Genomic DNA, 26,858 nt, shown 5'->3' on the forward strand with positions numbered 1-26,858 from the left:
ATTTTTCTTGAGCAAATTTTCGTTGCAAACACATACAGCATCAAAGGTTGATGCACTGAAAGAAATGGTGCTAGTAAAATCAACAAATCGGTTCTGTTGTTCTTGACTTAATGGAGATTCAGTGAAATTGATCGAATTATGGTTAATTCGACCGAGTTCTTTGTAAAGCGAACAAATTAGTTTAGTCATTTCAACAGAAGAGAAATTGTCGCTCTTAAGTTAACAAAATTTTGTAAAATTGACAGACTCCTAATCAATCTAACTGATTTTTCTGTTAACACAACTAATCTTACAGGTCATTTCAACAGCGATCAACAGTCAATACATGAGCAAATTTCAAAGAGAATTTTACGCTCACTGCGCTCTCTACTTTGTACTTATGACGATGGTGCCACTTGCTAAACATCAAAATAAGAAAACCACCAAATCGAAAAACACGCAAAATGGGAAAACAACAAAAAACTAGTTTTTCAGTTATCAATACAAAATGAAAACCCATTTTTTGAATTTACTGTGCAAAAAATTATAAGATCGGGTACAATTTTTCAGCTTATCCTCCAAGCGAAATGCAAAATTGCGCACTCTTGTTGCAAAAGTTTTGTTTGAACGAACAGGATTTTTCCGAAGTTAATAATATTTTGTTCAAGTTTTTACGAATTTTCACTCACGCGAACGAATCTAATAAGATAATAAAAAACATCCTTTTTTAATGTTGATGTTTCCGATAACATAAAAGTTTGAGTTGTTTTGGAATCGTTTCAACTTAAAGTGTTACGAAAATTAAACTTGCCGAATTACATGTAAAGTTACTCCAGTGGTGAATTACCTTCCTGCAAATTGATTTTTTCCTTTTCTATAACTTACAAGTTCTCTATTTAAAATGTTATGTCAAACATTTATACTACAAGTTTTGTTCGAAACAATCAAGTGTGGCAACTACATGCGAGAGAAGAAATTGAGAATGAGCTGAGCTGCAACTGAAAGAATTGAGAATCAGTTTTGTGACTACTATTTTCATTTCTATTTGCAACGCGAATTTCAAAACTATAAATTAAATAAATTACAAAATATAAAATTTGGTGAAAGTGCGTTTAATAACACAAAATAATAAAGTGTATAATGTTTAATGTGTGCCAGCATATTTGATCTAAGCGCAATTTAAGTTTGGTTAGTAAGTGCGTACATATATATGTATATGTAGCAAGCATGCGTATTTATGTATTCACATATTTACGTATGTATGTATATGGTAACATAGGTACTTTCGTCCAAAGCTGTCGCAACAACTTTTTTTGTTCATTTGACTACTAAACCGGTCAATTACGAATCAACGATTTGTGCGCAGTTGATTCAACATCAGACATGCTTAACCAACGAACTGATATCATTTCGTTACGATAATCAACGTTAATAAACGAAACAAAGTCATTTCGTTTCGTTTATTAACGTTAAGAACGTCAAATTAACGTTAACGTAACGTTATTCGTTACGATAATCAACGTTAATAAACGAAACAAAGTCTTTTCGTTTCGTTTATTAACGTTAAGAACGTTAATTGGTTAAGCATGCCTGTTCAACATCTTGTTGCGATGGATAAAAATTGACAAAAATTTCGGTTGAATTGACCCGTATTTCGGTTTATTTTACCAATCTTTTTCTTTCAGAGTGCGAGTTATTTAACTGGCAAGATCAAAGTACTCATTGGATATTTCGGGTGCTACAACTCCACCTGAACATTATGCACCAAATTCCCCCTACCTCAAAAATGGAATTTATAGCTTTCACTTGGAAACCATACTCTTTGTTTGGTTTTTATTTAAGGAGCTGAGTGATTAGTTCCTTCGTGGGATCGCCTGGGCATCGCTGCTATTTAGCTTAGCTTTACGTCTGCAATATTGCGCTGGGTATCGTATGTGGTTTACTTGACAGCATAAAAGGAGTTTTCACTGTTACTCTACATTGATGCGGAAATGCACAAAATACATGAAGAGGAAAAGACGGAAAAACAGCGCCGTATAAACGACAGAGAAAGGCGCAATCAAGAAGTCCTTCACCAACGCTATCCTCAGCAGTTCCCAATCTTTTCGTTCTAAATCATCATAGTCTAAATGAAGTCGGGTTGGATAACGGTCAGATTCTGATATCTCTTTGAATTGTCAAAGAACTTATCGAGGTTGGAAACCTTGTATCAGTGGGACAGGTTAAGCATAGTTATCCATTTGTTGGCGTTACGATACCCCCTTGACATCTAAAACTGTACCACCGTGGGGCGTACGTGTAGAGCACATGTCAAATAATTTGTTAGCATGTAGCTCACAAACTCATTGGGTGCCAGAATTCTGATTAACCCGCCAGAATTTACGTTTCAAAGAGGAGGGAGTATGTGATATATCAAGGATGTATTTTACCATGGTATAATGCTTATAGATTTTTCTTGCAAAAATATTGCGCGTTTTTAAGGATTCTGTAGCAGATTTTCCAGGCAAGGAAATGAAACAGTACCGTTTGTATACTGTGGTGCCACAGCTGACCAAATTTATGGACCCATTGACAAACTGGTACGTACGTTTAAATCGTCGTCGCAAAAAAAAAAGATGAACTGGGCAAGCGGGAATGCACACAATCATTGAATACACTATACGATGTACTTTATTCAACGGTTAAAATGAGGACACCATTTACACACTTCCTCTGTGAATATATATAACAGCGTTTGGTAGTTTTCCGATCGAATGGGGCAATTGAAAATGTTCAGCAGTATATTTCCAGCTCATGCCTGTTGGTAATAGCAGTCTCATACGCAAGGATATTGAAAAATCGGTAGTACTAATGCAATCAGCTGCAGAATAGGGTCGTGTAAAGTGTACTTGACCTATAAAATATCCTGTTCCTAAAATTACTGTTATACATAAAGACACAAATTGCTTGAATACCATTAAAAGTTTAGAAGCATTTATATTGAGTTAATTGAAACGACGAAAATTAAGCCACAATTGAATTCTTACCAACTGCTGAATGCAATAATTTTTTGGTGGGCAACCCTAAGTATCAAATAAGACGCATCCGTTTTGTTTTTTTTTAATTAGGGGTTCTGCTCGGACCAGTCCTAGTAAAATAATCATCATCAATACAGCCTATATGTTTACCTCCTTTCGGATCCAGTTCACTGCTTGAAGCGAGAGTCTTTTGTAATTTCACCTTTTTCAGCCGAATACCAAATGCCCTTTGAAAGTGGCTGCCTCATATACAGTTTCCTCTGTTCATTTGTGGTCATAAGTACCTAAAATTATGCGTAAATATTACCTCATACATTTTACTATTATGTTAAAATTCAGATATAAACCTTTGCCTGTGAATCGCAGGATTTTATTGCACGGGATGCAAAAAATAAAAGGCTGTTCCCCCACCAGTCAATAAATTAGGTAGAGTTTTTAGCGAATCAGCTGAGCTTGCTGGCACGGTAACTCACAGAGGGATAAAAATGAAAATTTTCACCTTTTGTTGATAATAGAACTTTTAACAATTTCACCTGTAGATAAGGTTGCTGCGAGTGACGAGCAATCTGTGACATTTTTACTCTTTCGTAATTATTTTAAAATATTTAGTATTTTCTTCAATCCTAATCTTACATACACGAAATATATTGCCAATTACATCCTCAGATGCGTAACCAAAACGCCTTTATTTAGTGAAAATTTTGTACGAGTTGTGTATATCGTTCTGGGCGCAATGCCCGGCATATCCGGAATGATCATAGGATGCGGGTCATCACCAAGCTTGAGTACGTTTGCGCCGTTGATGACACCAAATCCTTGAGCAGTCGATTGCGAGTTATTTAATGCTTGCCTCAGTAAATACGATTGCCTCCAACCCATCCTCTTCATACCAAAGCAGTTCCGTTGACAAACTTTAATTAACTTAGCGAGTATTTGTCCATCGGAGAGTTTTGTAAAGCGTAGCGTAGCACAACGCGATGGTATTGGCTCGATGACTCTTTCACTGGTGGTGCACGCAAGTGCAAAAGGTTTCGTATTGCTATAAATTGCCATTGTTCGACGAAGTGCTTGCTGCAAACCCTCTGTCATGCTATCGGCTTCATCCAATATAACAATTGTGTGTCTACCTCTAGGTAGATTAATTTTTGTTTGGGCAAACATACAAGGCAAATCACGCCGCTGTGGTTCTGCCATACGAAAGTCGACGTTTTCGGACATTTCAGCTCTTAGAGAACAATTGAAAAAAAATTTTTTTTTAATTTTAAAGTGCCGCAATTTCTTGGTAGACTTACCTCTTCTTTTCCCAATTACGCAATAAACGTACGCTACCCACGCACCGTAGTAAAAGAATGAAAAATCGGAAAAATTCATTGATTTTAGTCCCGTTTGTTTCAATTCTTAGGAATTTTACATTCTATACACGCTTTTTTTTTGTCCTTGCTGCTGGTATGCTTATACCAGTGCTCGGAATTTTTTAAAAAGATAATGTTGTAGACGAAAATTAAAAGAGTAGTAGTTGGTAGATTTTCATCCAAGAAAACAACAGCTACAGTTTAATATATAGCTTATGCCTATTGATTCGTGCTTTTTCCTGGATTGAGAGCTTGAAACACTGATGAAAATACATCAAATATACTGCCACACAATAGCCGATTTCGGCATGTTATCGTTTACTTAAAACTTTTTTATTTTCTTTCAAAATTTAAAAAAAACAAACAAAAAAACTGATGAAAAGAGCGCAGGAAAATATTTCCGTGCTCATTCACTACATTTATTTCATAAACAAATTTATTTCCTGTTTGAATTTGTTCACAAATTTTTCAAAATTGATTCGTTTAGTTAGTATCACCTATTAATGTATTTGGATGTGCACGGCAATTAAATACGTTTCCCAAATGATCACAGTATTTGTTTTCAACGCGAATATTTTGAAATGTTGGCAGATTTTTGGGCTTTGGTGATAGAAGGAGTAGACGTGGTAGTAAAGGAAAATGGGCCAAAAAAGTTGGTAAATCTACTAATAAAGGGGTAAAGTCCGCGCTGTTGATATACTTCTACCAACGTATGTACATATATTTGCCTATTTTTCTGCACACATTACGTTAGCGCTGTATCCGCGCTGTTGATATACTTCTACCAACGTATGTACATATATTTGCCTTTTTTTCTGCACACATTACGTTAGCGCTGTATCCGCGCTGTTGGTATACTTCTACCAACGTATGTACATATATTTGCCTATTTTTCTGCACACATTACGTTAGCGCTGTATCAAATAACGCACGCGGGTACCGAAAACCCGAAAAAGAAAAAAATTGGGATTGGTTTTTTTTTAGCCATACTGGCGCCTCGTGGAGTCCCAAGACATATTTACACACAAAAAAAAACAAAAACCTTATTTCAACAAAAAAAAAAAAAAAAATTTTTAGATTTGATTAAGCTGGTCAACACTTTTTGAATATGTATGTAATAGAAATAGGCTGCAATGACCAAAATTTGCTTTAGTGCAAGTCAAAGGACTCCACTATTCAAGCCCTACGTTTCGCTAATCTTCTTAGCTTCTTCAGGGGCAGACTGCATTTATTAAATAATAGTATAATACACCACAAACAACAACGTTGAACATGAAACATGAAAATAGAAAATTATAGAACTTAAAATTGAAGAACTTTTTGTGTAAATATCACATTAAGATAAAAAACTTACAATTTATGTGTATAAATATGTAATTATAATTTACATAATGCACAGTTGTAATTAATAAATAAATTAAATTCAAGTCAAAATTTAAAATGTTTAGATACCCTTCTGTTTAGGTATACTTGTCAAATTGGACTTTGATCCATAAGTAGAAAAAACCAACAATTATAAACATAATAAATAAGCGGAATTTAATTTATTTATTAATTACAACTGTGCATTATGTAAATTATAATTACATATTTATACACATAAATTGTAAGTTTTTTATCATAATGTGATATTTACACAAAAAGTTCTTCAATTTTAAGTTCTATAATTTTCTATTTTCATGTTTCATGTTCAACGTTGTTGTTTGTGGTGTATTATACTATTATTTAATAAATGCAGTCTGCCCCTGAAGAAGCTAAGAAGATTAGCGAAACGTAGGGCTTGAATAGTGGAGTCCTTTGACTTGCACTAAAGCAAATTTTGGTCATTGCAGCCTATTTCTATTACATACATAAAAAAAATTTTTCTTGTGTTTTTGATTTTTTTGCCGTCGGTCCCCCTATTTTTCTGTGGCACTGCTTATTTTTGGCTGGGGGGCAGGACTTGTTGTTTTCAATAACAAACATCTCAAATGAAAAGGAATCCAAGTCCCGAAATGAGAAAAAGTAAACTTTTTTCAACGGCCCTAGTGCCCTAGTGGCAATGACAAAAATATATATAGATATATATAAATTCTCATGCTATAAATTCACCTCATCAGCTATCAGCTGAAAAAAGAAACATACTACAGGCTGGCACATAACAAATAGCATAATGGTACGTGTAGCATCGTGTAGTCCGTCGTGGGCAAAGCCTAGCAAATCTGATAATTCATGTCAGCCTGAAGATATTCTCAGCAGATTAGGCATTTTCGACTTTAAATAATTTTCCCAAACGCAGCAACGGACTCACTCGCCGGCGAACGCGTGACACAGTCATAATAATTAAACGAGTTTCCTTTTGTTTTCTTCCACATTCCCTGAATAGAATGACTCGCTACGCATCGTTACGCAAAAAAACCGAACGCCAGGCCGCTCGCTACCCCAAGCTGTGCCCTCTATGTGACGCTCGACGTCCGATTCGCTCATGCACCGTCTATAGAGCGAAGACCCCTCTGCAACGGTTGCGCGAGATCATCCGCCTTAACTATTGCCAGAACTGTTTATCGATATTGCATCACGGGAAAAATTGTACCAGCGACGACAGGTGCCGAAGATATGGCCGACCACACCACACCACACTACATTTACCGATGGAAGACCTTCCACGACAACCAGAGCCCTATAAGAGTTGGGCACAGCAAGTGGAAGAGGAGGAAGAGCGCTAAATGACACAGGCATCCATAGAGAGTAGGTCCCACCAAGCAGGAGAAGATACGGATGAAGCCCTATCAATTCGGGCTTCTGAGTCAGCATTTTATCGCGACGCACCGGAAAATCGCCATGCGGAAGCAATCAAACTGTCGCCACAACCGGACATTGGGGGATTGGACCCACGGCCGTTCCGATCCTTGTTAGCCCATAAGAAACGAAGCCAGAGTGGCGTGGATTCACGGACTTTTCGCTCCCCAAATAAACGACGCACTCAGAATCATCCCATCCGCCATGGTCGCAGACTGGCTACTCGGCCACACCAGCTGCACTGCACGACGGACTCCACCCACAACGACAGCAACCAAGAGCGTAGACTGGCCTCACGGCCGCGCCAGCTACCTATCTATTCGTTATTTCGTAACGGCAATCCCATGATTTACACTACCTTGGGGCCAACTCTGCGCCCGATGGCAAGTCTTACGTCGACTGCGATCGTGAAAGTGGAAGCCGGGGGCGATTGCACCTCATTCGTGCGCTTATTGACGCATGTTCCCCCCGCACCATGATCGTTCGAAGGCTTGTGCAGGATTTAGCACTGCCGATCACCCACGCTGCCGGAGAGCTCGGCTGTTTTGTTCGACTCCGCGGGAAACATGACAACAGCAGGACGGTGACGACCCACGCGATATGCATCCACGAATTTCAGCGTGTCAGCTCTTCGCATAGTGTCGACGCCAGCATTGCGACTCGCCGACTCGGCGCCGACGTCTACGCCCAGGTGATGAAACCGGGAGTTTTGCACTCATATTTCGGATCGCTGCTCTCGCAAAGCACGATCTTGGGGTGGGTACTTTCGGGGACCCACCCGTTCTAGTATACCTTAAGGGTTATTTAGTTTATTATTTAAGTTTACACATTTAAATAATACCTTTTTTCGAAATAAATGGAGTCTTTCGTTAAACGGCAAGAAATATGAGCACGTATATCTTCTTATTTCTTTTTCTCGGTCCCTAGCTCTAGGCGAACACGGCTCGTCAAATTTTAACCACGAAGGGAAAAGGTGGCGAACAACCCGAGCATCGGCAATCCAGCCTGCACGCTATGAAAACTATCCTGCGCCCTGTCAAGCCGGCGGACTGGCCGTCGTTAGGTTACGCATTAGTTATAATTGGTTATATCTTTTATTTTTATTTTCCCTCTGCTTCACGGTCGGGCATCTTTCGATGACTGTGAGGTTGCGTACCGCAAGGGGGCGGCATGTTTAGGCCCAATGCCTAGCTTTCATCGTTTGACAGCGTCCCCCCTTTTTTTTTTTTTTTTTTTTTTTTTTTTTTTTTTTTTTTTTGCGGGGAGGCTGAAAAATGCCTAATGCACCATAATTGCTGCCGTCGCAGCAACCGTGTTTCCGTAGACTAAAAAACAGCCCCGTTCTGGAACCGTCGCCCACCCTGGCACCACTTTCGCATTACTTCAGGGTGGCGTTCCATATTTCTCATTTTTTAAGAGCCTACTGTTGTCCCTGCGTCCAGGTTCCCGCTATTTGCTCTGAGTGTCCATTTAATCACCACTGCTTCGCATGCGCATTTCTCTGCGCTCCCTCTCAACATCCATCAGGCGTGTCATTACTATAAATGCCATTTTGCTCACTGCAGTCCAGCATTCTTTCCTGCTGCACATATGTGAAACTAAATTTCTCGTGGTAGGTTCCTCCCCAAAGACTCCATGCAAGGTGAGTCTTTCTTCGTGGAAACGGGGGCAGTAGAACATGACGTGTTCTGCGTTTTCTAACTCTGTGGTACACATTGGGCAATGAGGATCTTCCTCTATCCTACGCTTCCATAAATACTCTTTGAAACCGCCATGTCCACTCATTATTTGCGTGAGATGGTAGTTAAGTTCGCCGTGCTTCCGCTCATTCCATTGAGCTACGTTCCAAACTAGTGTGAAAGTCCAACGCCCTTTACTCGAGGCCTCCCACCGTTCTTGCCACTTAGCTATTGTTTGTGTCCTTGCTCTTTTCTTGTCTTCTTCAGATGGTCGCTCGATATTAGTGTTATACAGATCGGCCATTTCGCTTGCCAGTAAGTCCACTGGGATTTTCCGGGTTAGAACCAGGATCGCGTCGTCGGACACCGTCCGATAAGCACTTGCTATTCTTAAAGAAGCAAGTCGGTACGCTGCTAATATATATTTTTGATGGGTCTGTTTAGATCCATACCACACTGGTGCTGCGTATAGTATTATTGAGCTGGTTACTGTGGACAATAGCTGACGTATAGCTTCGCTCGGACCACCAATGTTAGGCATTATTCGCATAAGTGATCCATTAACTTTGGTAATTTTCTCCCCCACCGCTCTGAAGTGCTCTTTGAAAGTTAACTTAGAGTCAATGTGCACTCCTAAGTATTTTAAGGAATCCTTTGAGGTGATTTGATGATCCCCGACAGTTAAGACTAACTCGTTCGCCGACCGTTTGGAGCTTACTAATAACACTTCCGTCTTTTGGCTAGCCAACTCCAGTCCTGTATTGGTCAGCCATTCCTTTATTCTTGCTACGGCGTCATTACATAATACTTGAAGCAGGTCCAGTTTCTTGGCCACTACTACCACTGCAATATCATCAGCATATCCCACAATTTGCGTGTTTTCTGGTAGATCAATCTTTAGCACCCCGTCATACATTACATTCCAAAGCGTTGGACCGAGAACAGATCCCTGTGGGACGCACAGCGTCCCCCCTAACGTTTTAATGGTATCTCCAGCTACCCACAACCTCACGCCCGTATTTGTGTGCATGCAGGCACGTGCATGTTTTTCATGAGCATGCATGTGTATGTGCGCTGGTTGTCAGCACCCATGCACGTATATGTGGGGGTGATTGTGTGCGTGGCTTTCCCCTTGGTACAACCGGAACGGCCAAGCCGTTTTCTTTTTTCGATCAACCATCAACCGATACGCAGCGGCCAGGATCACCGCCGTCATTCTGACATACCAGGTAAACTAATCTCACTCCCTGTTAACACTGTCCATTTTATCACTCTAATTAAATATCACATTATAACGAGGAAAATCCTCCTGTGTTTCTTTTAATTCATTTTGAGTGAACTATCAACCCGAGATCGACCCGTGTGCGCCAACCCACTGCCGGTTTCCGGTGCACTCAAGCCGAATTTTAATGTGGTCGACCGTATTATGCTGCTTTGATGATGCTTCTCGCCGTACGTTATTTGGATAGCTTTGAAGTAGCTTATGGTAGTTCGTGTTTTCAACCATGATTTTAATACATTCAATATCCGATTTAATCGAAGTAACGCTTGCGTGTAGGACAGTCGATCCGTCGCATAGCATTTTTTTAGGTTGATTAACAAGTTAAAACAGCTCAGAAAATCAGCACCAATGATCGGTTTCGTGACGTCGCCGATGACAAACCTCCAAGTGAGTTCGACGTAATCTCAGGTTTAATGAAATGGTGATACATCCATATGCTGCTATTAGTGAACCATTCGCTGCATTTAGTTAATATCCTACAAGTGTAGGCTTGGAATTCAACCGTTTATAAGGGTAAACTGATAGCTCAGAACCAGAATCGAGATATGGTGTATTCGTGGTTAAATTTGTAACGCAGAGACGCTTCGAAGATGCGAGGGAGTCGCAATCCGCCATTAGTGACTCCCGCTCTCTTTTTCCACAGATTTACAACCTTTTGAACACTTTAGGCATCTTCACCAAATTTTCGGTAATAATAGCAAGTACCATCTTTGATCGTAGCACGAGTTTTTGACTATTGTGTACTTTGCTGCTTCGGGTATGCGATTTGGATCTCCCTCGGTTACGCAATTCACTGCTGAGGTGGTCGAAACGTTTGGTAAGAGCGCATATTTGTTTTTCACGCTCTTGAGTTTGTATTGATGATGTGGGTGAAGCAATGGCATCCGTATGTGTTACCTGAAATATTTCATGTAATTTATCAGCGGTTTTATCCAATGATTCCAGTTGTGCACCTTGAGGGGAGATGGCCATAAACTCTTGAGTTTTGTTAGGCAAGTTTGCCAGCCATCTTGTTTTTAGAACAACTTCGTCAACGAGTGCTTTGAGGTGTCGTAAAAACTGGGATGGAGATCGGTCGCCAATAGCTTCGCCATCTAAAATTGGCGCAATTTTGCTTCCTCGGATTTTGACAATCACTGTATTAGGGTTGACTTAAGTTCCGTGTACGGAGCTGTTTGTGGTGGGTTGATAATTAGAGTTTCAACTTCCTGTGCATAATCTGTGTCGATGAACGAGAGGGCATGGTTGAACTTATCTCTTTCTTTCGTTATTCCGTGAATGGCGAATTGGGCCTCAAGTTGTGCAAACTACAAACTCACTCTGTTCGGGTTAAACGATGGTGCCTTAAGAGTGTTGATGATCAACGGCTTAACATCTTCGTTATCTTTTGACATAATGAAGTTATTTTACTAACACGAATAAAATGATTTCAACTTCTCTGTCGTTAGTTTTGGCAGATTTACAGTTGGCATATTTAATCACCCTACTTTTTATGCAGATATAAAAAATATATCAGGGGATACCTTAGATAACGGTAGTTGCACAATTTTTGTACAGTTTTATGGACTTAATGCGTTCTTTTATTGAAAATATGCTTTGTCGGCACTTAAAGTAAATGCTTAGGTCACTATTGTGCGATTTCGTTGAATAACGTTTGCACAGTACAAAGTTTTATGCTCTTCCCGTTGCATTATTCTTTGTGTCAAACAAGACAAATTTTGTTTTAATTTAATATGCTTCATTTTAGCATCACGTCGGAAGGTTACCAATGTGGGGTTTTTATGATTAAAAGTCGATATATTTAGTTTTATTTATAAAGTTTATTGTTTCAAATATTTATTAACTATGACACTGATTTAATACACTGCACCCGTTGCGATTCAATTAAACTCTACTCTAATAAATTTTATATTTTTTGTGTATATGTACCTACAATAGCTGGTGGAGTAAGTGTATTTGTTGTCTTTTTACATTCTACTTTTAACTCTATTCTTGTTTCTCGAAATGCAATAACAAATGCATCACAGGTTGAGAGATTAATATAATACCATTTAATTTCCTTATTATTAAATTAATATAATGATTGGTGGGAGCGTAGTTGCCACATATATTTGTTTTATTATTTAATTTTAGTCACCTTCTCCAATTATAGAATTAATACAATTTATTGATATTTATAATCATAAGATTTTAAATACAACTTCCTCGTCAGCTTCCTGGGACGGTGTTTATATTGTTTTTAACCATACTTTAAAGTAAACTCCAAGAGCAAATTTAAACACGTCCGACTCGTTCAAATCACTTATGTTTTACGGAAAAGAAAGATACATATATATGTAGCTCAAAATTATGGAGGTGAAGAATGTAGTTGCATTAATCCTCAAACGGGCAAACGCGTAATACTGGTCGAGTTAAGTTTAAATTTTGATTGTTTATGATTATACTTAAGTTTTCAGAATACATTTTGCCAATAATAGTTTTTATGTGCCGGTTCACGTGCGGGTAAAATTAGAATGAGGTAAATATATTTTTAAACCATTTTTCTTTGTAAGCCTTTAATGAGTTAAATACGCTTTTCGCAGTAATTTGTAGCGTTGGCATTGTAGCTTTATAAATAACGGAAATATCCCGTTTAGTATTGAACTACTACAGAGTTACATTTCATTTTGAAATAATATTTTTTTACTCAATTATTAGTCACGGGCGGAAGAGGTAGTATCTTGAGTTTCATTACTATCATATATGTAATACTCCCATATTGCTAATACATATTGTTCACAATGAGTTTTGAATTCGAAATCAAAACAAGGCAGCCTACAAAATTTTTGTGATTGTAGCAGAATAAGTGTGATAAGAAAAAATATAAATTTAGGTACATTTGAAGTGTACACAACCAACAATTTCAATGCCAAATATTTAAATCAGTTAATATGCTACCCTGTAACAAAAAGAGGTTAAATTTTCATCAACACAAAAAAAAGGCATCTGATAATTGTTGCTGACATAGCCATTCACACGATTTAATACAGGTGTGTGTACAACGCACAACCAAACCAAATTTGCATTCACACAGAAGTCACAACTCAACACAGGTGTGTAGGTACATATTTTGTGTCGAGTTGTACGTAGGTATGTAAGTATGTATGCTTAAGGTAAATATGTATGTAAGAATATGTTTATAATAATTTAGTATAAATAAGCTGACAATATTTGAATAAAGAAGCATTCGCTCGTTGATGTTGAAACCCCTCAAAATCGATTATTCATTGTTAACCTTTTATATGGCGATCCTGCCTATGATTCTGGTGGCTGATTTTTCAGCCTAATATCATAGCTGGCAAGGATACGCCTTTTATATGGCGATCCTGCCTTGATTATACTGGTTGATTACTCAGCCTAATTCATTGGTAAGGATTTTACTGGCTGATTACAGCCTAAGCCTTGTAAAATAAAGAAAAGAAAAAAAAACAAGAGAGAATATGAATTAAATTCGGGCACCAACAATAAAAATAGCGGCAATTGAAAAACTTCGATAGAACATACACGATACAAAGAAGATTAGCATGGCCCCTGCGCAAGGATGACACCGAAATCGTGAAGCATTCCACATTTTTAATGGTGATAAGATGATATAAACAACAGGACTGGCAGCATAATAATTAAAAGTATAATAAGTATATTAGCTTAATTATGAAGTCATTTTGACAATTTAGACATTATTTTTAAGCAGGAAAATATTCGGGCAACCTAACGGCTGCCTATTGAAAAGCAAACATTTTAAATTTCTGCTGTAAAAACTTTTTGTTACTAATTATTGAGTTATGTTCCCAGAAGAGGACATACAAAATCAAAGTGAAGTGCTTAGGTCGTTTTGACAAAACTCCTTAAATGTGAAAAAAAAAATTTTTTTTTTGAAATGTTTACTGATGTTTTACCAAAATAGAAAATTTTTTTTTAAGCCCAAAATGGCATAGAACCCAAAATGAAAGAAAGAAAATAGCATAGGAATTAATTTTTAATTATTAAACAAGAAAAAATAAACTGTACTTAAATATTCACCATTTAACAAAAAAAATTTCAGAAGATTTTGTAAGAAAAATCAGAAATGCCAAAAATGTTAAATTAAACAAATTTTCCCTTAAGCATAAACATTTTTAGAAATAAACCTTTTAAATAATAACTTTTATAATGCTAACTAAATAAGAAAAAAAAAATAATAATAAAAGTAAAATGGAATGCTTAATATAATAAACATAAAAACAAAGAAATAAGCATAAATTAGCATTAAAAACATTTCAGATGTTTGGCTAGCAGTTTTAACCTGCGTAAATGTGATATTGATATAATATTCAAATTTAGCACCCTAAACCATCTAAACTCAACCCAATTTCAATAAGAACAGTAAACAATTACAAATGAATCACTGCAAAATGCCTCACTGAATACAAGAATTTATTAAGACAGCTTCATTAGCACTGTCTAAGTTCAAGAATATGCCAAGTGACAGTAGTAGTTTCCATAGAAGTCAATCAAAATAACATCTATGAAGGCTGTCAAGGTAGAAGATTTATACCACAAACCTTTCACAACATAATGTTTGACTAAAAACCTTACGCAAGTGGAAATATGCAAAATACCTAAAGTTGCCACAAGATCAGAAACTTAAAAACCAGCCAGAATGAAGAAAATTAAAAGTCACAAAGAGAACCTAATAAAGCGCTTAATAAATAAATTTGCAATTAGACATGTCACGCTCGTTTTCATCCAAAAGGATAGAAAAATTGTAGCGTAATACAAGCAACCAGATTGTTGAGGAAGTTATTGACTTAGGACAATATTCAACCGGGCTTAAAAATGCCGGCAATCTAGGACTTGTAAGAGAAAAGGACAGTTGTCCCTTAGGAGACAAATTGGTTAAGAATAATGAATACTCGAGTAAGCATATTTAAAAATATGAAATAGGTGCCCAAGTTCTCAAAGATCTAATATTTGCATTATTTATTTATTTATTTATTAAATGAACAATAGCAATAAAATTACCAGGGCTTTCGGCTCGCTCTTTAATAAAATATGGTTTAATAAGCTAAATTTAAGTTAAAAGAGATCTTATAGCCTTAAATAATATTACAGCATATATAATTGATATTAACAATGAGAATAATTTAATTGTGTGAAAAAAGGAAGTAAGATAATTGGACAGGTCAATTCCAACTAGACCCTTCAGGGGTATCCCACTCATTCCCATATAAAAGGAATGGAGATGGGGAAAATTCCCCGGAAGAGATTATTTAGAATTGGGGTGATAATGTAATTCTAAACTTATAATTAATTTAAATAGTTTTCCTTATATCAGCTCTGATAAAAAACTCTGCAATTTTTTCGATGTTGTCCTTGGAGACAGATTTTAGCAACTCTGACGGGTTTCCGCTGTTAAATAACGATTCCCTAGAGTCTTTGAAGTATTCGCAGTTGTCTAGAAGATGTTTCGTTGTTAGAGGTGCTGTTGTACTGTATGGGCAGGGCATTGGCCTCCCTGCGTTAAGTAGGTGGGAATGTGTGGCAGTTGTATGTCCTATGCGGAGGCGAACAAAGGCAGTTATGTTGCATGTACGACAATTTGATGGGTAAATGGCCCTAGTGGCTGTGGGATTGATTTCGGCGTATTGGTGTTGAAAAGAGCTCCAGTCAGTGATTCTTTGGGATTTGTGATACTTATTTAAGGTTCAAAATATCCTTGCTTATTATGTAAAAGTGGTTGTTTGTGGGCATCTTTAGCTTTTTGATCAGCCAGTTCATTTCCCTTAATGTCTGCGTGGCCCGGGACCCACATTATTTTTAGTTGTGCGTCGTTGTCGATAAGTAAATTGCGTATATCCGATATTAGGGCAGATTTGCTTGTCGTGTTCATAACGCTGGACATTGTGGACATGCTATCTGAGCAGATAATTGTTTTTTCTTTGGCTACGAGAGCTGATTTTAAAGCATTGTGGATGGCTGCCGCTTCAGCTGTAAAAACTGAGCAATAGGTTGGAAGTATTCCAGCCGAGATCGTGCTCCCGTCCGCGTGAGTAACGGCAAATGTAGTGTGCTCGAAAGATTTGGAGCCGTCGGTGTAATTGAATTTCCAGTCTTCTCGGAACGGGGCAGTGTACTATATAAAGAGGCGCTGGTATTCAGTGGAGCTTGTGATCATTTTCGGAATTTTTTTTAGCCATAACAAGAATGAAGAATGCTTCAAATGCCAAGGGGGCGCTTTGCTAACAGGTTGAATTTGTGGCAAGGTTGTTATTCCTAATTTTCTGGCGTACTCTATGCACCTAAATATAGCCGTTTTACACTTTGGTGTCTTCTTGGCGGATGCCGTTATGACTGTAGCTTAATGTAGAAGACTATTTTTGCATGAAAATAACTTAAGCTGGAGACATTGGTGCTTTATCGGTAACCTTATAACAGCTGATTCGACCAATCTTATGAAAATTAATGCAATCGATTATTGGTGCCGCTAAGGTCGTAACCGTATCGTAGCCAACCAATTGGGTTTTGGTTTACCGTCGTAACGATAAACAGCTGATTACGTTAGGGATACGGATACAGCGATACGACATACGGCACCAATGACTCCGGCTTTAGGCATCAGCCGCATTGTAGCGTATTTTACTCTTTCATTAATGGTTGGAAGGCCAGCTTCTGCTAGGATACAGCGGGTGGGTGATGTTGGAAAAGCCCGAATGCTCCTACGAACGGCAGCGCGGTATGTGGGGCACAGCATTTTGAGGTTAGTTTGTGAACAATTTCCGTATACTGGCAATCAATAATCGATTTTAGAAAGGATCAGAGCTCGCGTGATATTGATAAGGATTTCCGTGTGAATTAGACACCGTTTAGAAGATAAATACCAGGGATGCACCTTAACGTTAAGCTAATCGTTTATCAAAAAATGTCCACCGTTTCTGTTGAAACACTTCGAAATATTATCGATAAAGAAATTATCAAGATAAATTGTATCTCGTTTTTAACCGAAACGAAAAGCTTTCGTTAACGTTAAAAACGTTAAAAAAACGTGATACTTTATGTTTGAATTGTTCTGGCAATGCTATAGCCATGGTGAAGCCGTAAGGTGGTAACAGCGAGCGGATATACACACACAAACTCCATGTAATTTTTTTGTGTAATTTGTTGGTGGTAATGTCAAAAATACTCTGAGAAATGTTCGTACTGTCAAAATTCATGAGAAAAGTGGCAATCAGCTTGGCTAATGCTTTCACCTTTAATGACTCCGCCATCAATCAGCTTTGCCAGCATAGTTTGAAATTAATAATCAACATAAACGATTTGATTTCGTTTTGATAGGGCAGAAAACGAAACAAAATCATTTCGCTAATTTGACGTTCTTGACGTTAATAAACGAAACGAAATGACTTTGTTTCGTTTATTAACGTTAATTATCGTAACAAAATGATATCGGTTCGTTGGTTAAGCATGCCTGATAAATACTTAACTATATTTAACCTGGCAGCTAAGCTTTTTTTTTAAATATACACAATGTTCCTTAAATGTGAAGTTCTTGTCAAAAATTATACCTTGAAATCTTATGCTAGACTCATTTGTAATGTTGATATTATTATAAACTAGATTTAGGCTGTTTCATTTGTGTTTTCTGCAAATGTGGAAGGTTCTGCATTTGTTAAGCTCGCAATATCTGACAAGATTGTATTAAAAATATTTTGAGCAGAGTTGAAATTATTCAGCTTGGAAGAGAGCAAAACGTCATCGGCGTACATGATATGCGAGACAGACTGATGTGCTGAAATAATTTTGCTTATTTCATCGAAAGCAATAGTGAATAAGGTAACTGATAAGGGAGACCCTTGGGGTATTCCGTTATACAGATCGTGCACGTTTGAATAGGAATTATTTACTTTTGTTTTGAATTTGCGATTCGATAAAAATGCTTTTACAAAGTTGTAAAGCTTCGTACCGAAATTCCATTTGCTCAACTGACGTAATACGACATGCACTCCGATGCGATCAAAAGCCTATTCGAAATCAAGGCTTAATCCTGATAGATGATTACGATTTGATAAGGCAGCAGCACAAGAGTCTTCAAAGTTTAATAGGGCATCGGTGGTACCTTGCCCTTCTTTGAAAGCAACTTGATGTGGACTTACTTACTTACCTACTGGACTTACGAGGCTGTTATTCGTTATATTCCACATAATACGTTTCGATACTATTTTTTCTAATAATTTGCTCATACAGCTTATTAGAGATATTGGTCGAAAGCCCAAAACTTCCCTGGAAGGGTTACTTGATTTTGGAATCGGGACTATTAAGGCTGTTGTTACCGATTAAAGCAACTCTGTTAAACTGCGCTGAAAATGCAATCATGCGCGCTTGTCCATTCTTCTTTGCGTTAATTTTCTTTATCAGAATTTCGCCATTGCTTCTTAACGTCGATCAGGCGATAGTCAGAAAATTCATTATTTTACATAGGACAGCAGAATATTGAAATTAATATAAAGAACTAAGGTATATATTAAAACATGTTGCTTAATTGAATATTATAAATATGTAACATGAAACACTATATATATGTATTACAGATTTTTAAAGCATCTAGTGCAATCTGAATTAATAAAGCACAGCTATTAAAACTTAGTGGTTCATTATTTTGCAAGGTCCGCAACAGCTGTCTTCCAGGCTTGTGGGAAAACTCCAGTCGTTAATATATTATTATAAAGCTTTACTAACCTGTGTTTAAGCACAGATGTTAGATTTCTTAACATTTCATAAGAAATTCTATCCAAACCTGGAGATTTCCCTTTCAGTTTGGAGATTGTTACTTCAAATTCTAGAAGAGATACGTCAGACTCAATGATTGCTGCAGGAGCGTTAGGCTTATCGTATACGTTACTTAGGGTCTCGTATTTCTTAGCGACGAATACGTCGTTAAAATTTGGGTCAAGTGGGTAGTCGGACCAGGTGGATGCAAAGTGCTCAGCGATTAGCGCAGAGTCGTAAATTGGATCGTTTTGGCTACTGATAAAACTGATAGGGGTGTAGGAAGAAGTTCCTGTGAGCATTTGTATGTCCGACAAGAATTTCTTAGTACTTGAATTACGTGTTATCGCTGAAGTTAACTTTTCGAAACTATCCCGTTTCGCTTCTTTCGATTTCTTGCGAAAAGCTGCGTTTGATTTTTTGTATAATATGAGGTTTTCTACTGATCTCGTTCTTTTATACGCGTTCCAGTTTTGCTGTTTTGTATTCCTTAAATTTTCTAACTCTTGAGACCAGTAGGGCACCACTTTTTTACGTGGCCTATATGTGGCTTACGGTATGGAGAGATGTGCCGCGGAACGTATGATTTTAGCAATGTTTGCAGCCTCTTCGTTAACGTTACTTGACGCTGGTATATTAGCTACGGAAGTGGTTATGAGATCCGTGAACTTGGGCCAGTCCGCTTTGTGAGTTAACAACTTATGCTTTGGGAAGACTTTGGTTGAACCGGGAGTAGTTAATTCCGTAACGATTGGGAAGTGATCGCTGCCACAAAAGTTGTCGAGCGTTCGACAGGTAAGCTTTGGGGCAATAGTTGCCGAACAAATGGATAAGTTTACATGCGTAAAGGTTTTATGCGTAGAGAAATGTGTGGGTGACTTGTCATTTAAAACTATCAAGTTTTCTGAAGTTATGACATTCTCTAAGATTGCACCTCTGGGACTGGTAAGTGCCGAGCGCCAGAGTGGAGACCACGAGTTAAAGTCCCCCACTAAAAGAATGGGAGTGGATACTGAATTTAAAATATGTTTTAACTCTGCTACTGTAAAGTTTTGTTGAGGCGGGATATATATGCAAATAATTGTTATATTAAAGCCAACGCATACTTCCACTGCTAAAACAGAGATAGTTAAGGGAATCGGCACAACTTTGTGTGGAATTCCCTTTTTGATTAAAGCAGCTATGCCCTGTTTGTTAGAGGTATTTTGGGTCAAGTTAGAAAAATAAGCCGTGTATTTCTGCGGCACGGCTGCGTCTTTATTCGCGGCAATGTGTGTTTCTTGCAAAGCAATAAAACTTGGTGATTGATCTTTAATGAGAATTTCTAATTCGGTGTAATTGTTGTAGAGCTCGTTAAGGTTCCACTGTAAAACTTTAAACATTTTAAAAATTAAGAGAAAAAAGTATGACAATTGAGAAGAGTTAAAACTCTTCATCAGAGACTGTCATGCAGTTTTCTTGTAAATTATCTGTAGTGAGAGGTACTGCAGCATCATTTGCTGCAGTAAGAGATGTGCTGTTAATTAATGTTGTTGGTTGGGTTAGTAGTGAGATGTTGGGTTGGTATTCGTAGGAAGAGGGAATGGGGATAGATTGAGATTGGAGGTCGCTGATGAGTTGATAGGAAGAGTTCGCTAATGCAGCGTTGGTATTAATGTTGTTGAAAATGTGATTCAAAGAAGAATCGAAAGAAGATAGGGCATAATATTGCTCTTTGGAGTTGCTAAGAGATTCGTTGTTTGTGGTATTGTTGGGTGTGTGATTTGAATTATGGTGGATATGCGGGGAATTGCTTTGTGCTTTATTTGAACTTGAGGTTTGGCTAGAATTTGTAATTTTGGTATTTTTATTTGAAGATGTTGCTGTACTTTTTGTATTTTGATCGTTGTTGCTAGCTTTCTTGTTTGTATCATTTTCTTTTACTACTTGTGAGAAGGAGATGTTAGGAAGGAAAGGCGCTTGAGCTTTATGAATGTTAATTGCTTCGCGCATAGTGCACTTATTCTCTTTTTTGATTTTGAGAATTGCTTTTCTTTGGAGGTAACGTGGGCATGTGTTTGGAGATGACGGATGGTCGCCAGCACAATTAGCACAAAGAACTCGAGAGCAGTCATCTGTTCCGTAAGGGGGGAAGTTACAAGTAACACAAGCAGGCTTGTTGTTGCACCGTTTTATTTTGTGCCCTAAAAGTTGGCATGACTTGCACCTCATGGGGTTCGGGAAATGTGGTTTTACGTCGGCAGTGCGCCAAGAAACATTTACTTTTTCAGGCAAACTATAAAGGTCGAAAGTTAGGAGCACAACACCTGTAGGTACTTGGACATTGTTTATTAATTTCCTGAATTTATAAATAGCAACAACTCCTTGGTCTTTCATGTTTTCGACGATTTCCGTGTCAGGAACGTCATTGAGGTACGGTGCGAAAATAGTTCCCTTAGTGAAGTTGAGATTATCTTGGAAATTGACTTTCACTTCACATATTCCACTTAGGTTTTTAGTAGATATGAACCTTTGTGCGATTTCAGGCGTTTTCATTAATAGTAGCAGATTACCGTCACGTAGTTCGGAAATTGAAATAACTTCTTTGCTTATACCTTCTATGGCTTTGTGCACGGCAAAGCATGAGTATTTCGAAAGAGGTTTTGATGGATCGGATGCTGCAATGGTGATTTACTTTGGGTTTTCTTGTTTTTTTGGGGGAGGCTAGGATAGGTTATAGGTGTATATGTCGGTTTTTTTTTTTTGGGGTTTCAAGTTTGGTGGCCCGGGGGCATTATATCACTATATTTACCACCAATATATTACACAAAACAACGAAAGTGAGATCAAAAGAATATTAAATCACACACGTTTTTCTACGTTGGCGGGAAAGTGAAAAAAAACTTCAGTAAAAGAAGAGAGAGAAAAGCACAGTCAAAGCAAGAACGTTCGCTCACGATGAGTATCAGTCGGTGACTGATATTTGCATTAACCCCAGAAGTTATGCATATGACAAATGTCGACAGAAATTAAAGAAGTTCTTCATAAATATCGTGGCAATCCCTTCTGGGAACGCCACCCAGAAAATCGCATGACACATAAGATCTAATAAAAATATTGCTGGAAAATATGAAAAATGGTATAAGAAAAGATATGAAAAATTTTTGCATCCACAGTACCCATTGGTTTTACCACTTGTATAGTGTATAACTACTTCTTGCTCTAGCAGCAACTGAATCTACCCAATCTACTGTATATACTACGCTCAGAGATCCCGCTTTTAGATCAATATCAATTTTCAACCAATGATGGCTGTAACCATTACCTTATTCTATACGTTTCAATTTTAATTTGAAATGGACTACAAATACAAAAAAACTTTGTTTAACCGTTTTCATATAGGAAAACCTCGCCTTTTATAGAGGTCATAAATTTAGATAATAGGATATTTGGATCTAGATAAATAATAAATAGATAGTAGATATATAGGGCCCTGTAGAATAGGAAAAGTACTTTTATTAATGACCTGCGGAATAGAAAGTATCAATAGGAAAAATAATTCTATTAATAACCCTGTAGAATAGAAACTATCACTAGGAAAAATAATTTTATTATGACCTGTAGAAGGAAAAATAATTTTATTAATAACCTGTAGAAAAAAAATATCAATAGGAAAAATTATTTTAGTAATACCCTATAAGGTAGAAAAAATCGATGAAAATAATAATTTTACTCTAATACCCTATAAAGCAGAAAATATCGATAATAAAAATAATGACAGTTTAATCCCATCTAGAATAGAAAATGAGGATAAGCCGAAATTTCCCAGTAACATAGAGAATAGCAATATCATAAATAATAAGAAAATAATAATACACAAAAATAGACTTAAATTAATAGAATAAGTAAATTTTCAATCTACAAACATAAAATACAAAATATAGAACTAGATTATACTTAACTAAATAAAAATAGAATGCTCATGCATTCTCTAAATGCATAAGATTTCTGAAAAAAAGGGAGATGTAGTGTACACAGCCAACAATTTCCATGCCAAATATTTAAATCAGTTAATATGCTACCCTGTAACAAAAAGAGTCTAAATTTTCATCAACAAAAAAAAAGCATCTGATAATTGTTACTGGCATAGCCATTCACACGATTTAATTCAGGTGTGTGTACAACGCACAACCAAACCAAATTTACATTCTGGCAAATTGCGGACGTTGCATTTCCCACAGAAGTCACAACTCAACACAGGTGTGTAGGTGCATATTTTGTGTCGAGTTGTACGTAGGTATGTAAGTATGTATGCTTAAGGTAAATATGTATGTAAGTATGTATGCTTAAAGTAAATATGTATGTAAGAATATGTTTAGAATAATTTAGTATAAATAAGCTGACAATATTTGAATAAAGAAGCATTCGCTCGTTGATGTTGAAACCTCACAAAAGCGATTATTCATTTTTAATTTTTATACATTCGATTATTAAATACAAAAACAAAAACATTTAAACAGCAATAAATCGGCACTCTGTTGTTTGTGAGTGTACCTAGCCTGTAGTAGCAATATAGGAATATGACATACATACATGATTACAATGCATTTCTTTAAACGAAAATGGTTTCAAAAAAACGTATGATAATGCCCCTCGGACAAATACGTTGACTGATAGACCAATAAATAGATAAGCAATGCTAACTTCAATTTCAACTTGATTTAAGTAAATAAATAAAAAAATTAATGTAAGGAACAATAACCTCCTAAGAGATTTAGGCCGAGCTTCTCTTCTTGACATGGTGCTTCCACCTATCAAGTCGATAGTGGCTACCGAAAAAATCGGGTGCCTACTGGATCCGCCCATGTTCTTTTATATTAGTTACGTTTCATGTTTTTTCGCAAATCTATTGCAATCCATTTTTGAGTAACTCCCCGGAGAGCTAGAATCTTGAAACTTCGAACACACATCAGAATTTGATTACAATTCAACATGACTCATCAGCAAGTGTAACTTGTTACAGTATCCAGACCGAAGTTGAGCTAGAGTGACGCGCGTTTCCCTAGAGAGAACGCTTTCATCTTCTACGAGTTCAGGGTATTTATCTTTAAGAACCGGGTTCGCCGGAAATTCATGCTAAGACGCCCGACGGCTTTTTGTAGATATCACTGAGGACCTGTTTGTGTCTAATGTTCTTCATACGGCTGTGTTCTCAGTTGCCGTATTTCCTCAAAATGCTTGCGGAGATGACCGCTTAGGCCATTGCGAGGTATGGCCTCTTCAATCAGATGTCTCTTGGGATGCCCAGGTTTCTGGGCTATGGATTTTAGCTGCTATTGTGTTTGCATGCTCGCAAAAATGTAGATCCTCATCGCACGTCAGACCAAGTATTTTTGGGTGTAACACAGTCGGTAGCGTAATGCCTTCCACGTGAATGGCCAATATGGCCAACACTTTCCGTGTCCTTGTTGTAAATAAGGTAGCCCATGAGTTGGTCCGTAATAATGCCAGGTTTCGCGAAGCGAAAAAACTGGAGAGTTTAGGAAGATAGCGGTTTGTTTTATTACATAGCTCATCGAGGGATGGGCCGGGACCTGTGACCATTACCGCGCAGTCAGCTGAGTGGGATACAATGGTGACTTCTTTCGGGGGCGAAGGGAGCCTCCATATATAGAAGTTAAACAAAAGCGAAGATAGGACACCACCCTGTGGTACCCCTTGTTTAATTCTTCTTGGTTTAGATGTTGGTTTGGACGAAGGGAGCACCCTTCCAAGTCTTTAAGTAGTGTGTCGTGGGTGAATGTATCAAAAGCTTTTGATTGGTCTAGCGCTACGAGTTCCATTCTTTGGTTGGGTATTCGATTCAATCCGCAATTTATCTGCGTGTCAATGGTGTTTAGTGTGGTAATGCTATGTAGCTCTCGAAGGTCATGCTGATGATTGGCAATGCGCAAGTTTACAGTGAAATAGGGAAGTAGAATAGCTTCAAGTGTCTTAAGTACTGGCGATGGAAGAGATTTCGAATGATAAGATTCTCCTAAGTTAGCTTGTTTCCCAGACTTTAGCAGTGGTACCACCCATGCCATTTTACATTTTTCAGGGATGACGAAGTACAGGTTGAAGACATGCGCTAGATATTTAGTTATCTCTTTTTTTAGCATTGGCATGGTAACGCCGTCTGGCCTACTTTAGATGGTTTAGCATGAACGAAGGCATCTTGAACCTATTTGGCGGTGATGGTAATAGGTGAAGCTTTTTAAACCGCAGAATGCATTACATATTGTCGGCATAAAGCGCTTGCGCAATTTTTCGCATCGGACAGCACCCTGTCGCCGAGGTTGGTGAATATATTTTGTTTCGCCTGCTTGAGTTCATTCATAAGCTGTCTGATGCGTTGATTTATGCTTCTTATTTGGGGGTCGCCAAGGAAGTGTTGTCTTATAAGATCATGTTCTCCCGGTAGAGTTGCGGCCTTCGCTGGAACAAAACGAGCTGACACGGGTTCGACGACCTTGCGGAAAGCACGCTCCAATTGACGTGCATTAGTCGGGATTAGGAGGGCAGCAAAGCGATTCTCTATATTTATTTTGTAAACTTTACACTTTCCTTTTTTAAAGTTGATGAAAGTGAGTTTTTCAGTCGTGATGAACAACATTGCCGTCGTGATACATTGTGCTCATAACAATGGTTCATGAGATTGGAATACTCTCGGACCACCACTCAAAACTGTTGAAGATTGGCAAAAGGTGAAAAACTATTTATTTTACTACATACATATGGGGTATTCCATCCCATTTCGACCAATTTTGAACCAGACCCCTTTAGAATTTGCTGAAAGTTTTTCTTCGTTTTCTAGCTTACGAAAGACGTTTTTCAGAAGTTTTTCAAATTTTTTCATCCAACTCAAAAAAAGTTATGAATTTTTAAAGAAACACCGTTTTTGTTTTCAAAATGTTATAACTTTTTCAAAAATTGACCGTTTGGGATCTTTTTTTTTAAATTTGTTTTTAAATGTATTTTTCGGAAAAAATTCCAAAAAATTTTTAAAGTTTTTTTTTTGTAATTTTTCAGTTTTTCGAGATTTTTCGAATGTCGACCTTTTTTTTCTTATAAAAAACGCCAATCAATTCTGCAATCATCCCCACTAATCCCGGAGTGGGCCGAGAATTTAAAATTTTATTTGTATTTTTTCCGAAAAGTACATTTAAAAACCTATTTAAAAAAAAATGATCCCAAACGGTAAATTTTTGAAAAACTTATAGCATTTTGAAAAAAACATCGTTTTTTCAAAATATTTAAAACTTATTTTGAGTTTGAAAACGGTGTTTTTTTCAAAATGCTATAACTTTTTCAAAATTTGACCGTTTGGGATCATTTTTTTTAAATATGTTTTTAAATGTACTTTTCGGAAAAAATACAAAAAAAAATTTAAATTCTCGGCCCACTCCGGGATTAGTGGGGATGATTGCAGAACTTTAAAAATTTTTTTGAATTTTTTCCGAAAAGTACATTTAAAACAAATTTAAAAAAAATAGAGCCCAAACGGTCGATTTTTGAAAAAGTTATAGCATTTTGAAAACAAAAACGGTGTTTTTTTTAAAAATTCATAACTTTTTTTGAGTTGGATGAAAAAATTTGAAAAACTTCTGAAAAACGTCTTTCGTAAGCTAGAAAAAGAAGAAAAACTTTCAGCCAATTCTAAAGGAGTCGGGTTCAAAATTGGTCGAAATGGGATGGAATACCCCATATATAGTTTAACTTTTTGTAAAATTCAAGGTTTGGAGAGACCTTATGTTTGGCCTGGGTGCGTCGTAAACCAGCAGTGGGTAGGCGCACACGGATCGATCTCGGAATGGATGGGTCAGTCGAAATAAATAAAGAAGAGCGCAAAGAAATATCCTCGTTATAAAATAATATTTAATTCAAAAGTGAAAGAAAATATACAATAGGTATAATGTTACCTTAATGTCGAAATTGACGATGGTGATCCTCGGCGATGTGTGCTGGTTGG

The 26,858-nt window shown here is 37.3% G+C and overlaps 2 pseudogenes; one reads left to right on the forward strand and one right to left on the reverse strand.

The window, feature by feature from the left end:
• Window positions 1-3,573: 3,573 nt before the first annotated feature.
• LOC137239682 (replication factor C subunit 2-like) lies at window positions 3,574-4,214 on the reverse strand (annotated as a pseudogene).
• A 9,392-nt stretch (window positions 4,215-13,606) lies between these two features.
• LOC137242951 (U6 spliceosomal RNA) lies at window positions 13,607-13,701 on the forward strand (annotated as a pseudogene).
• The last annotated feature ends 13,157 nt before the right edge of the window (window positions 13,702-26,858 follow it).

Source organism: Eurosta solidaginis, chromosome 2 (assembly GCF_040869045.1).
Source record: "Eurosta solidaginis isolate ZX-2024a chromosome 2, ASM4086904v1, whole genome shotgun sequence".
Taxonomy (NCBI): Eukaryota; Metazoa; Arthropoda; class Insecta; order Diptera; family Tephritidae; genus Eurosta; species Eurosta solidaginis.